This window comes from Petaurus breviceps, unplaced genomic scaffold (genome assembly GCF_028583685.1).
Source record: "Petaurus breviceps papuanus isolate PSGF00001 unplaced genomic scaffold, PetGlider_PUasm1.0 77, whole genome shotgun sequence".
NCBI lineage: Eukaryota > Metazoa > Chordata > Mammalia > Diprotodontia > Petauridae > Petaurus > Petaurus breviceps.
Genome location: NW_027186492.1, coordinates 14920667 through 14939722, shown reverse-complemented (window position 1 = coordinate 14939722; position 19056 = coordinate 14920667). Strand labels below are relative to the sequence as shown.

Genomic DNA, 19056 nt, shown 5'->3' with positions numbered 1-19056 from the left:
TTCCTATAAGGTAGAATCTCCAGCTAGGAGAAATCTTGGAATACAATCTCTTAACTATACATGCATAAACCTTCTATGAAATACCTGTCTGATAGTTACTCAGTCTCTGCTAAGGTATTCCTGGTGGATGACAACTCAGTGCACAAGACTTCACTCTATATTTTGTACCATTCGAGAGTTGCAAACTCTTCTTCATATTGAATGGAAATCTGCCTTAATGTAGTTTTTTTTTCCTCAAGTAAATCCCTTTAAAGTAATATCCCTTTCATATGAGGCAGTTTAGAGCTGAAAAAGTACTTTTGTGGAGGAAAAAAAAATATCATTTCAATCAGTAAAGAACTTAAAATATTTCTCTTTCTATATGTGTGTATATAACATAAAACATTTATATATGTATACATATACACACATATACATTTATGTATACATACCCACACACACACACACATATATATATATGTATGTGTGTGTGTTGGCTTTTCTACAAGACAATTAGACTTCAGTGACCTGCCCAGGGTCACGCAGCTAGTGTCAAGTGTCTGAGGCTGGATTTGAACTGAAGTCCTTCTGACTCCAGGGCCAGTGCTCTAAAGGAATAACTTTTTTTCAAAAAAAAAAAAGCAATCCTAAGTTTAATAAAAAATGCTAAAATATGCACATGAAGAAATAGTTTTCATTTAGAATTTGAGTAGCTTCAGACAAAATTAACTGAGGCATAAATACAAAGACATAAATTACATTGTGAAAGATGCAAGGTTATGATTTTTATGTGAATGGCTTGATGGTTTGAAGCAGGAGTACTTAAAATTTTTATGTCAGTGAAGTCTATGGATCGTTTCTCCAAATCATGTTCCTAAAAGCATAAAATAAGATACGTAGGATTACCAAGGAAACCAAATACAATGAAATACATTTATCAATATTTTTAAAAATTCATTGATCCTATATAAGGAACCCCTATTACTTTTTTTTTGAGAGTAAGTCTCCCTAATTCACCCAGATTGTAAGTAGGCCCAACTCCAGTGCTGATCAATACAGAAGCTAAATCCTGGGAACAAAATGCAAATAACTACACAAGTAAACTATATACAGGATAGATTTGAAATAACCAACTGAATGTGAGAACTAGAATTAGGAGATGTAGAAAGTCTTCCAGTAGAAGATGGTATTTTAGCTAGGACTTGTAGGAAGTCAAGTGATCCAGGAAGCATAGATAAGGGAGAGTGTTCTAGTTAGGGAGACAGCGAGTAAAATTGAGATGGGAGTATCTTGTTCAAGGAACAATAAGGAGGCAAGTGTCAATGAGTGGGTCAGGGAGAAAGGGGTTGATCAATTATGATCTGGCAGAGCAAGTATATATGGGGGGAAGGGGTGTTGAGCAGCTTTGGACACCATACAGGAGTTTTATTTTTATTCCTATAAGTGATAGGGAGCCACTGGAATTTATTGAGTAGGAAACAAGAAATGGTTAGACCTATGCTTTGGGAAGTTCACTTTGACAGCTGAGTAGTCTACCCAGGAAACCAACCAGCAGGCTACTAAAGTGTAAGAGCCTGGGCTTGGGTGGTAATAGTATCAAAAGAGAGAATAGGGTGAATGTGATACGTGTTGTGTTGGTAAAATTAACAGGATTTGGAAAATGATTGGATATGGTGGGGTGAGAGACAGTGAGGAGTTGGAAACAACACCTAGGTTGTAAACCTAGGCAACTGGGAGGATAGCAGTGGTCTCAAAAGGGAAATTTCAATTACTGTACCCTGTTCCTTATAACCAAAGCCCATCATTTTAAAATGAAAATTTCCCCAGAGATACTATATGGTTATACAACACATTTTTGTCAATGGAGAACCAATCTACTTAAATCAGTGAAGACCATAATCAATATTTTGGCCATAGCAATTCTCAAAGGCTATTATTAAGTCAACAAAGAGTGTGACTATATTGTTGAAGTGAATATTAATATTGCCTTTGCTGAAGTATTGTAGAAGACACTATTTGACTAATATATATCAAAATCAAAATTTATGGTAACTCAAAGGGCAAAATGAAGACACATAGAGAATATAAGCACAATGAATGATACGATCAATAATGACTTGCGCATGAGGATCATAATTAATCTCTGTAGGGCCCTAGTTTAATTTTTACAAAGTGACTTATTTATAACAAAACTGTCAAGTTAAGCAGAGCAAATATTATTAGTCTCATTTTATAGATTATGAAATTGAAGCTCCAAGAGATTATTTGCCCATGGTTGAACAACTCGTAAGAAGGGTCTGAAACCATGTCTTCACAAATGGGGTAAACGACATCCACAAGAATACGTAGAATTTTAATAAGAGGCTTATCTGTCATGTAGTGAGACAGGAATGACAAAGAAAGAGATAAAATGATACACTTGGCAGGATGCTGGAAAGAGATGTACAGGGTAAGGCATGAATCTCTACTGGTAGAGGGAATACCCACACTGATGAGATTATGCACCTATAAAAGCACATATAAATTTCATCTTAATAATTTCAGTCCTTTGTGTCTTTGAAACTTGATACTGTCATACAATATACTAGCTATTCTTCGTAGCTATGCATCATGAGAAAGTCTGATGAGGAGTCTTTTGTTTTCCTCTTAGATAAAAATGTGGAGCAGGACAAAGTCAAGTAAAGGACATGCCTATAGACCTATTTTCTAGTTGACACTGATTTTTAATCAACATTTTAGGAAGTCCTTTTTTAACCAGCTTGAATCCAGTGTTTTCATCCAGCCTACCTTTGTGAAACATATATAAAGGGCTTTATAGACCTTAAAGCACTATAAAATCTTAGATATTTTTATCCATAATGTCTAAAAGCTAACAAATTTTTGGCTAAAACTGAAATTCAGTGCTACATTTTCCTGATATGCCACTCTAAATATCCAATAAACAGAACATACAGGTTGATACCTGTGACCATTGCTTTGCTTAAAAATCATCTATTCTCTTTTATAGAAGAACACTCACCAGTCTTAACTTGGTCTACTCTTTATTGGAAATAGCATATTATCATATAAACATCTGAGAGCATAAATATCATTCCTCTATTTTCTATTATCTTCTTCTGAGAACTAAAGAGAATAGTCCTCACTGTAGTTCTTTGTAGGCTTATCTATAATTTTTTTCATGATTCTTCCCTAATTCAGATGAGGTCCCTACAGTCAGGTTGTTAAGTCTCCAGTAAAAGCTATTTTTTTTTAAACTGGCTCTCAATTTCAAGATTTAATGTAAAACTTCTCATTTGTGTCCAAAGCCTTGCCACACACGTTCCCACACTTCTTCCACCTTATTCCTTCTTCACATACACTATCTTCCCCCCAATGACAATTGCTCACCTTCCTATTTTAAATGGCATGTGCTTAATGAATGTAGAAATCAGTCTACAGGAAATAAGATAAAATCATGACAACATATTATTGTTGTTATAGTAGCTAACATTTATGTAGTGCTTTCTATGTGGAAGGCATTGTGCTACTTATCTCATTTGATTTTTATAACCCTGGGAAGTAGGTGCTATTATTATCCCCATTTTACAGGTGAGGAAACTGAGGTAAACAGAGTTTAAATGACTTGTCCAAGATCATACAGCTAGTAAGTATCTAAGGCTTGATTTCAATTAATGTTTTTCTAACTCCAGACCTGGCACTCTATCCACTGCCACATCTAGCTGCCTAATAATAATGAATGTCATTTATAAGGACTTCTAAAATTTTCAAAATGTTTATATATATATATATATATATAATCTCATCTAAGTTAGGTTATCTGGCAGAAAAAAAACAAGCAGTCACACTTTAAAGAACATTGGTTTTTCCCATGACCCTTGTTCTACCATTTATACAGATCACACAGACCATAGATTCTGAATTGTTCAGAACTTCTAAGGTCATCAAGTCCATCCTCCATTACTGAATGGGAATTCCCTATACAATCTTACTGAAAAGTAGTCATTTAGCCTTTTCTTGAAGAACTCTAGTGAGGGTTACTCACTACCTTCTGAAGGATTTCATTCTATATTTGCAGGATTCTAATTGTTAGAGATCAAGCCTAAAATTGCCTTCTGTTTCAAAGAAATAAAATCTATTCTAATAAAATTAAAGTCTGCAGACATTGAAGATGCTAAAAGGTATGGTCCAAGTTCACTGAGTTGGATGGATAGGGTAAAATATTAGACTCAACCCACATACCCATACTTTTTTTAAAAATACATTTTTATTGACCTTCCCCAATCCATGTAAAAAGGGGACTCTAAACAAACTTTGGAGTTGCAGAACCCACAAAATGACACAGAGAAGCTAACCTCCCACTGAGGACAGCCTGGCAGGCCAGCAGGAATTGGCTAGCACAGCGCTCTGGGAGTCGAGCCCAGGCCCACTTGAGCTGGAGGTTTTAGCCCCAGGGTGGGTCTGACCAGCTGCCTGCCAGAAGGGCTCCAGATCAGCAGCAGCTGTGGCCATTTCCAGATTTATCAACACATAGATGCGAAGGACAAAGTCTTCGTCAGTGGTCAGTGCAGTCTGGACTTTGGGACCCAGTAAGTGGGAGTGCTTCGGCTTTTGCCCCCAGGGTGAGAAATATAGTCATTCTTTTACAATATATCTACTATGTTATTGTTTTGCATTAGCCACACATGTACAACCTATACTGAACTGCTTATCTTCCCAGTAAGGGTAGGTGACAAGGGAGGAAGGGAATGAATCTGGAATTCAAAGTTTTAAAATCAAATATTCAAATATATGTATATATATATGCATATACTATTATTAACACTATTCTACATATAATTGGGAAATAAGATATATAGGCACTGGAGCATAGAGATTCACTGGAAAAGTCGAAAGGGGTATGGGAGAAAATATGGGAGAGAGCAGATGGGAGGAGGGGATATCCCATGGGACTGCTATTTTGGGATGGTGGGTAGGGGAAAAAAGGGGAGAAAATTTGTAACTCAAAAATCTGGTGGAAATGAATGATGTAAATCAGAAGTTAATAAAGCATTTGGAAAAAAAAACAAGAATCATCTACCCAGCAAAACTGAGTATCATGTTTCAGGGGAAAATATAGTCACTCAGTGGAATAGAGGACTTTCAAGCATTCTTGATGAAAAAACCAGAGTTGAATAGAAAATTTGACATTCAGATGCAAGAAGCAAGAGATGAGAAGGTAAACAGGGAAAAGAAATCATAAGGAACTTATCAAAGTTGAACTCTTAACATTTCTACATGGAAAAAAATAATTGTAACTTATGAAACATTTCTCAGTATAAGAATAGCTTAAGGGAATAGAAATATATATATGTCTATATATGAGGGTACAGGATATATGAATACATATGTGAATGTGTGTATATATGTTTACAGGTATACATAGATAGAGGGCACAGGCCCAATTTAACAGGAAGGGATGATACTTAAAAGGTGAAATTAAGAGGTGAGAGAGGATTTAATGAGAGGAGATGGGGAGAGACAGAATGGGGTAAACTATCGCATATAGAAGAGGCAAGGGAAAATGGTTATAATGGAGGGGAAGTACAGGAAGGCAAAAGGGAATGAGTCAGCCTTATTCCCATTTAATTTGTCTTGGGGAGGAAATGAAATACACACTAAATAGGGTATCTCACCCTACAGGAGAGTAGGAGGGAAGGGGATGAGAGGGGGGACGATAGAAGGGAGGGCAGGCTGGGGGGGAGGGAAGTTGGAAGCACCCACTTTTGAAAAGGGATGGGATCAAAGTAGAGAACAGAACAAGTGGGAGGTGGGATGGGAGGGAGGGAAATATAGTCAGTCTTTTACAATATATCTACTATGTTATTGTTTTACATTAGCCACACATGTACAACCTATATTGAACTGCTTATCTTCCCAGTAAGGGTGGGTGACAAGAGAGGAAGGGAATGAATCTGGAATTCAAAGTTTTAAAATCAAATGTTTAAACATATATATATATATATATTTATTATTAATGCTATTTTACATGTAATTGGGAAATAAGATATACAGGCACTGGGGCATAGAGATCCATCATGCCCTACTGGAAAAGTTGAAAGGGGTATGGGAGAAAATATGGGAGAGAGCAGATTGGAGGAGGGGATATCCTGTGGGGCTGCTATTTTGGGGCGGTGGGTAGGGGAAAAACATGGAGAAAATTTGTAACTCAAAATCTGGCAGAAATGAATGATATAAATCAGAATAAAGCATTTGAAAAATAAAAAAAATAAATTTTTATTGACCTTATTTTTTTATATCACTATAGTATTCTCTAGCTGTCTTCCTCTTCTCAAGATCCATTCATATGGCAATAGTATTTTTAAAGACAAAACAAAGAGTGAAAAATCAGCATAACTGATCAGTAATACATCAAAAAAAAAAGTCTGAAAATTGCACAATGCACATTTGGGGTAATCTGACCTCACTAAAAGGGTGGAGTGGAAATGTCTTTTTTATATCTCTTCTTTTGAGCCATGCTTGTTCTTTGGATTTTTTGCAACATTTACTTTCATTTTTTGTAGCTGTACTTTTTACTTCCATTTAGTAATTCTGTATATTGTTATCTTGGTTCTGCTTATTCACTCTGCATTAGTTCATATAGATCTTTCTGTGCTTATCTGCATTCGTCATCATTTCTTGGAGCATGGCACCACTATTAATTAACACAATTTGTTTAGCCATTAGCCAATCAAGGGAGGATTCCAATTCTGAGTTACCACAAAAAGCACTGCTATAAACATTTTGATACAGAGGACTTTTTCTTATTGATGACTCCTGTGGGGTACAATCCTCATAATGGAATTTCTGGGTAAAGGGATGTGGACATTTTAGTCACTTTATTTGCATATTTCCAAATTGCTTAACAAAATTGTCATACTGATTCATAGTTCCATCAATAATGCCCTACAGTACCCATTTAGCAATAAGCCCTCCAATACTGACTATTCCTCTTTTGTCAACTTACAAACCTTTGCATTCCCCATGGTAATTCCCCCCCCACACACACACACATACATTTGCCTGGAAATTTTCTCCACCCACTCATTTGGATGTCAGTCTCTCCCCTTTCTTCCCCCACCCCCACCCCCCAGCTCTGATAGCCCTTCTCCTGAGACAGGATGAGTGATCTTTCTAAGCACCAAATCTCTGCAAATATATAAGTTCACCACTTACCTCTCTTTTTTTTTCCATAGGAACATTCATTAGTATCCACTTCCACTACTCAAATGTTATTTCCCCTTTTCCCTACATTTCAATTCCTCTGTTTAATTCTTTACCTACTGTCCTATAGGCTGTCCCTGAAAAACTGTAGGAATTATTTCAGCTTTCATTGCTGACCTTTAATTGCAGTAGGCTATATCACATATTTCCCTCTTTCTTCTTCCCATTCTACCTTCCATTCTATAATTTAGCTTCAAAAACAAGCAAACAAAATAAAACAGAAAAACCATCCCCAAACCCAAAGAAGTCAAAAGCAAAAATCAACAAAAAGCATTGATTCTCCTGAAGGCAGGGTGTTGTACAGTTTACTGTATTATTTTGCAGTTTGGTTTCTCTTCCATCACATCTATCTGACTTCCGTATTCACCCTTGTGTTAAGAGAAAGATCTCTTAATAAGTCTCTTTGTTGTTATAAAAACTGTTGCTTCTCAAGGTTGCTGTATTTGTTTGCCTTTCTTACATACTTGTCTGAGATGTTTAAAAAGCAAATAATTTAATCATTTCTGGTTTTCTTTCTAGGAATGATTTGAATGCCTCTTGTGAATAGGAGGTTGTTTTTTTTTTAATTAATGCTTAAGAGGGGCGGCTAGGTGGCACAGTGAATGTAGCACCAGCCCTGGAGTCAGGAGGACCTGAGTTCAAATGTGGCCTCAGACACTTAAGACTTACTAGCCATGTGAACTTGGGCAAGTTACTTAGCCCCAATTGCCCTGCCTTCCCTCCTCCAAAAAAAGAAGCAAAAAAAAAAAAAATTAATGCTTAGGTTCAGCTTTGTAGAATAAGTCATCTTGGGTCATTCTCAGCCCCTTTTCTCTTAGAAAAGAATTATTTCAAAATCCCCTGTGGTTTCTGGTGGGTACAGTAGTCTTGCTATTTAAATTCCCTTTCCTTTATAGTTAAGGTTCTTTCTTCTGGTCATTCCAGAATTTGTCTAATTGTCTTTTGAGTTTCCAGCATGAGGTTTCTGCTGTTTTCTTGAAAGCAATCTGTGGATTTTTTCAACTGGGACTCAGTTTTCTATGTCTAGAAGCTCTGGGCAGGTTTCTACTACTATTTTTGTGTTATTAATATGAGGTTTTTTCTGCTCGTCGTTCTTCTGGGATATCTGTAATTCTAAAAGCATCTCTATACACCCTACCTTCAAGATCAATCTGTTCTGCTTGTACAGAGTTCATATTATTAAATTTGAACTGGTTTTTGTGTCTCCATTCTTGATCTGCGGTCTATTGCAACATAGACCTTGCTGCTTTCCCAGTATGAGCAAACCGCAACAACTTCTCCTTCTCTTTCTCCTTCTTTCTCCTCCTCTTTAATTTTCTTCCACTGTAAGTAGAGTTCAATTCTACTGCAAGTTGGTGCGCACACTTGCCTGCTTCTGGAACCTGGTAGTACGGAAGAGGGTGCTAATTAAGAGTGTTAGGGATGGCGGCGGAACAGCACAGGGGCCAGGTGGAGGAGGGTGGGAGGAGCGGGAGCTCTGCGCTGCCGCCTGCCGGAAATTGGAGGGAGGGGCCGGCGTCTGCGCCGTCGCGGAGGCCGAGGCCGCTTTCCCCAGCCGGCCTGAGGCATGTAACGTCACTGGGCGGCGAGGCCTTTTCCCGCCGCTGGGGCCACAGTGTCTGAACTGGTGGAGGAGTAGCAGCTGATGGAAACGGCCGCTACTGAGAACGGCCATGAAGTCGCCCCGATGGGGAGCCTCCGAGTGAGGCCGCGAGCAGGACCGGGTCTGGGACCACGACCGCGACCGGGAGTGAGTCCGGGGCGGCCCGGAGGCGGCACCTCCTGCGGCCCCAGGTGGGAGCCAGAACGGGGCCGAAGGAGACCAGATCCACGCTAACAAGAACGAGGAGGATGCAGGGGAAATGTTTGTAGGTGGCCTCAGTTGGGACACAAGCAAAAAGGACTTGAAAGACTATTTCACCAAGTTCGGTGAGGTAGTTGATTGCACGATAAAGATGGATCCCAATACCAGAAGATCAAGAGGTTTTGGGTTTATCCTCTTTAAAGAATCTGCAAGTGTTGATAAAGTTTTGGATCAGAAAGAACACAGATTAGATGGACAAGTAATTGATCCCAAAAAGGCTATGCTATGAAGAAAGATCCTGTGAAGAAGATCTTTGTTGGAGGACTTAATCCAGAAGCTACAGAAGATAAAATCCGGGAATACTTTGGAGAGATTGAATCTACACTTCCAGACAAACAAGAGAAGAGGATTTGTATTCATCACCTTTAAAGAAGAAGACCCTGTTAAGATTTTAGAAAAGAAATTTCATAATGTCAGTGGAAGTAAATGGGAGATTAAGGTGGCCCAGCCTAATGAAGTGTACCAGCAACAGCAGTACAGCTCTGGGGGCAGCCGAGGAGGCCGGAGCCGGGGGAATCCAGGATCCGGAGGTGGTGGAAGAGGCAGAGGGAGTGGTGGCGGAGGCAGTGGAGGGGGAGCTCAAAGTCAAAACTGGAATCAAGGTTATGGCAACTATTGGAATCAGGGATATGGCAACCAGGGCTATGGCTATCAGCAAGGTTATGGCGGCTACAACTACTCCCCTTATGGCTGTTATGACTATGGACCAGGCTACGACTATCATCAGGGCAGTACAAATTATGGAAAGACTCCAAGGCGTGGTGGTGGTGATCAGAATAACTATAAGGCACATTGAGGCAGTCCTGTGCGGTATGCAGCGGCATGCTCAGTGTTCAGAGGGCCTGCACACTTTTTATAGGGAAATGCTCTAGGTGGATATTAAAATTATGTACCAAATTTAACTTTGCAAACTTTCTATGGCCTGTTCAATGTGCATCTTATTTAAAATTCCCCCTTGGAAAATGTCTTTCATGTTGAATATTTACAGATCTCTATTTGTCTTAGACATTGTGTGGTGTGCAAATGCCAGTCTTAAGCAAGATATTAATGAATGAATTTATTAATAGGTTAAACAGCAATGATTTTGAGGGTCTGCTTAAAGTCCAGCTCAGCCTCTTGGCTTGAGCATGACTTCTACAATGCTCTGGTTGTACAAATGAAAATGCCTCCTTTTTTTCAACTTTTTATTTTATGTTGTTTGTGTCATACATTTCTGGCAATGGAAGTGTTAATTTTACTGTGCTTTTTGGGAATCTAATGTATTGTGAGGTATTTTACATGTGTCCTAATTACCATGACATGGATATTGAAGCTATCCTAGCTTTTGAAATAAAAAATTAACAAAAAACAAACAAACAAAAAAAGTGTTAGGGATTAGTCTCCTCTATTGTAATTTTATACAAGTTTTGCTTTATTAGTGTTCTTGGCATCATATAAAGAGATGAAATTGCCTTATTTCTTGTGAATAATTGCTCTTTCAGAAAAGTCTAAGAGGTCATGAAGATAGGAGAAAATAGCTAAACCTACATCTTGTTAGTCAAATGACCCAGATATCTACCAATAGTCTTGATCTTTTTTTTTTTTTTTTTGGATGGGGAAAAGCAGGGCAATTGGGGCTAAGTGATTTGCCCAAGGTCACACAGCTAACAAGTGTGTCAAATGTCAAAGGCCAGATTTGAACTCAGGTCCTCCTGATTCCAGGGCTGGTGCTCTATTCACTGTGCCACCTAAATGCTCCCCTACCCCTAGTCTTTATAGTCTTTAAAGAATAATTATACTTTATTTTATCCATACCTAGATCAGAAGATGACATCTGATAGTAATGAATGTGGACCCAGTCTGGGTCCAAAGGTTATATATGATATATATCTGGATGAAGAATGGAAAATTCATTCAAAATTACAAGTACTGCCAAAACAAAACAAAACAAAAAAACACCTGGGATCAAAAGATCAGATTTAGCAATGGAAGAGAACCAAGAAATTATGTAATCTATTCTCCTCTGAGGCCAGAGAGGTTAAGGAACTTGTTCCAGGTCACAAAGGTAATAGTGCTAGAAACAAAATTTAACCTGAGAGTTTAGCACTCTTTATGCCACTTTGCTTAGACATTTAGCATCATGTGAAATACTTTTAAAAACTTGAACTGAATCATGCAAATTCTATGTGCCTATTTTAAAATATGTAGCCACCTAGAACAATGCAGTTTTACCAAGAGTCTACATGAACAAACAAAAGATCCCTTTTAGGAAGAAGGGAATGATGTTTTAACATACATTTCTGTTCCGCAAATTGGACCAAAAGAAATTTTAGGTAATCGTACTTCAGAGAGGGGTTTTTTTTTATTTCTTTTGACATGATTATGCTAGCGATTTCCCACAGCAAATGTATTTTTAACTTTAAAAACAGTAAGTTTTAATGTATTCCCTATTTGACATAACAAAATTGTAAAACTCCCACAGCTTTCTACTTTTTTTTTGATATTATATAAGAACCCTGTAATTTTACATGCCAGAGAAGACAGAGCACCTGAGAATAAATGCCTATTCAAATTTACTGAACAGCATTCAAAGATGCATTATGCTTTTCTAAAGTAACTAGAGGTCAAAATACATAAGAAAACAAGAGATGCTCAAATAAACTTTACTGAAATGTGTTTTGCTGATTATACATTATATTTCAAATTTTTCAAAAACTGTTATCAGCAGTCATATGGGATCTGTCAAAGTGTAGATATTAAAAAACACTAACATGTTTTCTCCTAGCATCAAAGACTAGGATATTTGAAAGTACAAAATTAGGCTTTGGAGCAATTGAAAAATGACATCTTAAATAAATAGAGGTTCCTAATTACTATTATCTTTGTTATGAGATAACATGGAAAATCTTTCGAATTTGCTAAACTTAAGTGATGTAGGCGAACGTTACTAAGATGCCATTTGTAAATGAAAAGAGCTGAGGAATAACAAGCATAACAGTGTTATTTATGAGGAAAGCTTTTTACAGTTTTGAGATTCCATAAAGAAACACTGTCAAACTTGATAGACTACAAATAAGATACTCATAAATGATTAAAAAAAAAAAACACCACAGAAAACACTAGCTTTAAAGTCAGCCCCTGTTGTGAAAAGACTACTATCTGAATACATTCCAGAGTTCTTGTTGTTGTTTTAAAACCAACTGGCTAGAACTGGAAATGCTAGACTGTTTCATTTCCTTGTGTACTCTCCAGAACATAACATATTTAAATTCCTTTAAAATAAGGTGTGTGTCTATCTAGAAATAAGGTAAATTACCACAACCAGTGGAATATATGCATCAACCTGATTGTGCATCATTCAACTTTAGGAGTGGAATCAAGGTTGAATAGAAATGGGGGCCTTTAAGCTATACATAAAGATACCTGTGGGAAATAGATTGATTTAGAAAATTACATATTAACATTATCTATATTCTATTGTATTTTATTTGTTTTGTTAAATCTAATCTGATGACATTTTAATCTGGCTCTGGCAGCACTCAGAAGTGTTGTGGGCCATGTATTTAAATAACTGTGATAGAGTATGCTTGATAAGGCAAGGTCCTTTGAAACATGGCTAATCTCATTAGATTAGATTGATTATGAAAACTGCCAAGGAATTGTAAATTTTGGACAACAGAAATACCATAGCTTCTACTCCTACTTCCACACTCACCCTCATTTCCCCCTCCCAACAAAGTGATAGTCGGCAAATAAACATTTATTTAGTGCCTACTATATTCCAGGCACTGTGCTAAGTACTGGGGATACAAAAAAAAAGTTAAAAAAATAACCAGTCTATGGAGATGAGGATGCCTCAGACCTCAAATGATAAAGTCCGACTCGCAAGTCAATATGCTTTATTATGAGTACTGGATTCTACCTCTGCTCGAAAGTATTACAATACACAAAGCAGATACTTAATATTTCCAAACTAAGGAAGTGGGTTCTATCATGATCAAAGGGTTTGAGAAACATTGGGCACAAAACACTTAGCTTGAAGGTGGAGGGGAAAGTCTCAGTGCAGAGGAAGTTACTTCCTTTATTATATTTGGTAAGGATTTTTTAAGTGTTTATAAAAAGATGAGCCACCACAGAAACAAAGCTATAATTATGTCATAACCACAAAATGAACCCATCACCAGAAATACACAAAATTAAAGGTTCTTTAACCAAAATGCAAACAATCCTGAAGCTATCTCAGTCTTTGCTCCTTCAGTTTGGCTTCTCACCTTTGCTTTACCCACCAGAGATTTTCCCTGGGCTTTTAGTACTCACTTGGAAATAAAGAATCTACATTCAGCTCCTTTCTTCACCTTTTCTCCCAAAGTAAAACATAAGATGCAACCTAATGTTCTTATAGCCAAAAGTCAAAATCCTAGGGGTAGCATTAAGACTATTCCATTAGTTACAACTGAAAGCAAGGTAAACTGAGGCAAAAAGTTCCAAGCACATTCAGTTTATTGGCATGGCTAGCAATTAGTTCTCTTGGTTCCTCAGTCAGTCAAAAAGCCCAAGAGGTAGGGCTTACTAGCCTTTATATAGTTTTGGGAAATACAAGAGAACAAAAAACAGGAAGCATCACAGATGGAAAATACAATAATTGGTTATAAAGTCTGAAGTATCATAGGAAGCAAAAACAATATGATTGGCTGGATATTTGGGGTTAGCAACAAACCCTCCTTAGATCCTGCTGTCAGGAAAGGTTGATTGATAGAGTACATCTGTTAGTTTGTTGAACAGAGATAACAGACTTCTTGGCACCTACCTGCATTCTGTAAGGCTTGTTAGTTGGATAACAAATCTCCCTTATTTGTACATGGAGATTCAAGGCTGTATAAAGATAAGTTTTCTTTCAATTAAAGTGATTTATAGAGAAATTTAGCTTCTAAACTTATCTCAAAGCAGAAAATGAATTCTGAACTCAAACTTCTAAACTTAACTCAGAGACAAAGAAACTTGGCTCAGGACATTACAGAATAGAATCAATTATAGAATTGGATTGAATAGAAAATAGAAAATCAATTGTCTGATTCTCATATTGAAAGTATCATTACAAAGACAAAAATGCATAGTAGCACAGAGCTAGGTTTGCCTCAGTAGCAACTAAAAATTCACACATAGGTAAAAATTTGTCCTTCCTTTTCTATATGCAAAAGATTCCAATGCAGATAAAATATGTTCTGAGTATAATAGTTAAAGCACCTGTAGATTTCTCACTGATCCATTAACCATCACAATAAATGTTAATTACATAATAAATTGTGTGCTCTTGACCGAAATGGTTATATAAGAGTCACTATCACATTACTTTGGTCACAAGACACTTCAAGACCTTGCAGTGACAAAGAGTCATTATTTAAAACCTGTTATTACCATTTCACAGAAGCACATGGGAGTATAAGATAAATTCCCTATTGGTAGCATGCCAGATATATCAGATTTTAGTGTAAAATTTGATGATTTACCTGTTCTAAGAATATTCTCAAGATAGATTATCCAGGAGAGGATATTTGGATACAAATTTTGTCATCAACATCCTCATCCTGATCACTAATAAATAGCAACATATCTCAAGTTGATGGTATGAAGAAGGCAAACCACCATATTCCAAAGAACTGATCTTCTTCACTAGTGCTGGTGACTTTAACCTTCTCTGTGTAGTTCCCCTTAATCTTTGAATACCTATGAACCACCTGATGGATTTGGTGACTCCCTAACCAGTGAATCCTTGGATTTGATGTCTGAAATATAATATCACTGGTTTTCTTAACTCAAGGCTCCTCAGGTTGAATCTAGACCTTGCTCCTTTATGTCTCCTCTAGGTTTATTTGGTCTTACACTTATTACTTACTAACCTCCAAACAGACCACCACCATTTCCAAATATAATGAGGACTAAGCACGTGACAACATTAAATAAGAGCTTTTTGGTAAAAAAAAAGTTTCAAAATATGTGTATAACGCAAATATCATCAGAAAACTGGAATCCTCTACACATTACTGACATTTGGTAAAGAAATTTTGATTTTAGAGAGAGTAGCATTTTCTCACTAGAGAAAAAGTGCAATTCACTTATATTGCTAAAAATGTACATATTCCCTTTGGATGAAGGCATATATGGTATACTTAGCAAATGTTTGATGATGGTCAAAATTGCTGAAACAAAAATTGATAGACATATGATCATATCCAAAAAAGATGCTGGCAGAATGCAAGAAGGTATACCTAATAAGATAAAAGTAAGAAAAAAATTAAAAATTAATAAAAATCTCACTGCATTTAGGCTAAAAAAAAATTGGACAAAAGTGGAAGAAGTCAACAAGTGTAGAACACTGCATATACTGGCAGATTTGGTTCTAAGCATTGATTTGTCTGCTGATTTTTCCCTTTTTATTTTAAATTTAATGAATAATCCTCTGTTATATGATAAGACTTTCTGGGAGTGGGAGACATAGAGATGTAAGGAAACTTAGGTGAGAAAAAACAAAATATATCAAGAAAATTTATTTTTAAGATACTCATTGTACAAGTATATGGCTAAACAATATTTAATGTAAAAAAAGTAAAATATGGGAGTTTTAGTTGGTTGAAAGTTCCATATTATTCAACAGTATAATATGGCTGCTATCAAAAATGATGTACTCTTGGGCCATGCTAATTAAAGTAAGATGTCTATTGTGAGAGAGGTAATATGTGATATTCTGCTCAGGCGAGACCATATGTTGAGTATTGTGCTCTCCTATAAAAAGAGAATTTTGGAAAAAGAATTGGCAAACTGGAGAGAATTGGGGGTTTGAAGGTAGGTAAAGAGATGGTAAAGATTAGGTCTTAGTACCATATTATATAAGGAATTGGGGATTTCTAATATGGAGAAAAAGATATTTAGGGAAACCTTATTATATTCTTCAAATACTTGAGTTTTCCTCAAAAATGTTAGATTTCTTCAGATGACAGAAATCTGTAGGATTGCTATAAATTATAGTGATGCAGATACCACTCAACATAAGAAAGAACCTTCAAACAAGAAAGAACCTCTAAACAATTTGGGATTTCCAAAATGTATTGGGCTACTCCAGTCATGAGTCATTGAAAGGAGTCACTAGGTTTTCAAGTGGATTCTGGATAGCCATTTGTTGCAGCTTCTGAAGAGAATTTTTACTTCAAGTATGTTTTAAATCAAATTATATGTGAAATCTCATCAAAAAACTAAAGTTCCATGATTCTAAGACGAAAAGGTAAAAGATTATTGAAGCCCTAGGTATTGTTTCTATATGGATTCTAAAGTGACCACAATTGATATATAGTAAAGGTTGATTTATGGCCACCCAATGCCCAGAATCTGCCTACATCAACATCAAAGTAATAAAAAAGAAAAATACTGTGTATGTGATTTTTTTTCAGTTAAATCACTTTTTCGTTGTTTTATACCAGAATCATGAATGTTGTTTCTGTTTTTTTAAGATTTAAAACAGCTGCATTTCTAAATTTGGCAGGCTCTAAAAGATTGTATACAGTCTGCATATCAAAAGTAAATAAACTACATGCCATCTAACAAAATGAGTGAGCAGAGTAGACTACAGCATTGCTTGTTTATTGAACGGAAGTGATCATATAAGCTATCAAACATGGCATTTCAAATTGAGATAAGTGGCATCCTTCCAAATGGAGTCCAATTGTATCCTGCCAAAGTCCATGCACATTTCAAATGGCCTTTAAGAAGCTTCAATTCATGTGGTTGCTGTCACATTTCTTTTATATTTCATTTCCTATTTTGAAGTTACATTTAAGTTTTACTCCAGTACTGCCATCTTTAAGTCACTTGTTTCTTCCTCTGGACTTTCCTGTCATAGATTAAACAGACAGACAGAGATAGAGATAGAAGAAAGAAAAGAGAAACAGATATAGCAGATGATGAATATACGTATAAATATAAGTGTTTATAAATATTTGTTTGTGTATGCATTTGTGTATACTCACCTACTTTATATATGTCACCTTCTCTGTTTTGAACATTCTTTACTTGGGTCTAGACCCATGAACTCACTGGTTTAGGGGAACTGCCAAAGAAAAAACTATTCACACAGATGAACAATTCTTCTGTAAGTGAGTTGCCTGTAGCCCCAGAGTCATCAAGACTTAAACCCAAGTCTTCATTATTCTGAGGCTGGCTATTTATTCAGTCCTATTCCCTCCACCCTTTCCCCCATGGCTATTTTCTCACTACATAAAATATGTTTTATATACTTTGACAGAACAAATTCATGATCCCCTAAGTGTGAGCATTTCCTCCAAAGGTATACATTACCAACCAGTCATGTCTTCTCATTCTGTATGAATCTTCTTCATTTTCTCTTATACATCCTCTAAAAAGGATCAACTCCGTGTTCTCAAGATCTTGCTCTCAGTCTTTTAACCCTCTGTGGAAACCAGTGGAATGCTTGGACTATCTATTTCTTATCCCATACACTTGCTACATAACTATACTATCTCCTCTCCAGTCTTACATCTTCTCTCATTTTTTTTTTCCTATTCTTCAATTGACTTCCTATTCCTATCAATATTTTTCTGGCAATGCTATACTGTTTTAAATTATGGGTGACAACAATTTCCATGAAAAAAGGCTTCATGAAATCCAGAGAACAACAGACAAGCATGTTGAGTTGAAATAGGATGATGCTACATGACCATTTGAATATATTTGTAAATAGGCATTAGTTATTTTTAAATGTCCATATTGAGAACAAAAATTTTTCATAATATAATAATATGTGCATATATAAAAATATATATATTTTTGATGCACATACATATGGCCATCTGTGTGTGTATTTAAGGGATTTATAACACCAGAGCATAAATTAGCAGATTAATGGGACAGAATAGAAAAGCAAGAAATAAAAGGAATTGGAAAGATTAGCCTGGAGTCTGATAAACCCTAAAACATATTTTGGGGAAAGAATCTCTACTTGACAGGAACTTCTGGGAAAATTAGAAATCGAGAAGAAATTATGATAAGACCTATATGCTACACTATATGCTACAATATGCTTCAAATAGATATGTATATTGAATAAAAAAGGCCATATTTAAAGGAGAATAGAAGGAAGGACTTTTCAAACTATAATTAAGATTACAATTATTTCTTAGGAAAATAAGGGATATAAAAGATCAAAACAGATTACATAGAACATTTTGTTACATAATATGAAAATCTTTTGCATAAGTAAAATTAAAAAACAGACTAAAAAGAAAATATGGTTGAATAAGGGAAAATCTTTGCATTATATACATATATATATATACAGATATACCTGATATACACATCTATATCTATCTACATATCTATCTATGTATAGGTGTAGATAAATATAAAGATAAAATTCAAAAAAAGCATTTCCAATAGATAAACAGCCAAAGATATAAGCAGATTTAGAATAAAGAATTATCAGTTATCTACAACCACATGGAAACCCATAAAACAAAACAATTCTCAGGTTTTACCTTGTAACCTGATAACCAGCAAAGATGATAAAAATAAATGAAGCAGTCAGTGTAAGAAAGGCTGTGGGAAAGCAGGCACATTAATATGTGGTGGAGTTAATCAAATACGGTGTGTGTAAAACTTTGCAAATCTTAAAGTACTATATGAATGTTAGATGTCATTATTTTTATTTGTAAATTGGTTACATCATCCTAGAAAACAATTTAAGATTATGCAATAAAACTGACTAAAATGTTCATAACCTTTGATTTAGAAAGCTGAGCACACATCCTAAGAAAGTCAAAGAAAAGAAAAAAAAAGATCCAATATAATCAATCAATCAACATTTATTAACTGCCTACTATGGGGCTAGATACTGTGCTAAGAACTGGGGACATGAAAGAGGCAAAGGATAGTCTCTTCCCTTAAAGAGCTTATAATCTAATAGAGGA

At 36.0% G+C, this 19056-nt stretch overlaps 1 protein-coding gene and 1 pseudogene across 1 annotated transcript in view; one reads left to right on the top strand and one right to left on the bottom strand.

The window, feature by feature from the left end:
- Positions 1-19056, bottom strand: part of PRKD1 (protein kinase D1) — a 430367-nt gene that overhangs the window by 174655 nt on the left and 236656 nt on the right. The window lies entirely within an intron of this gene.
- On the top strand, positions 8820-10467 carry LOC138175533 (heterogeneous nuclear ribonucleoprotein A/B pseudogene; annotated as a pseudogene).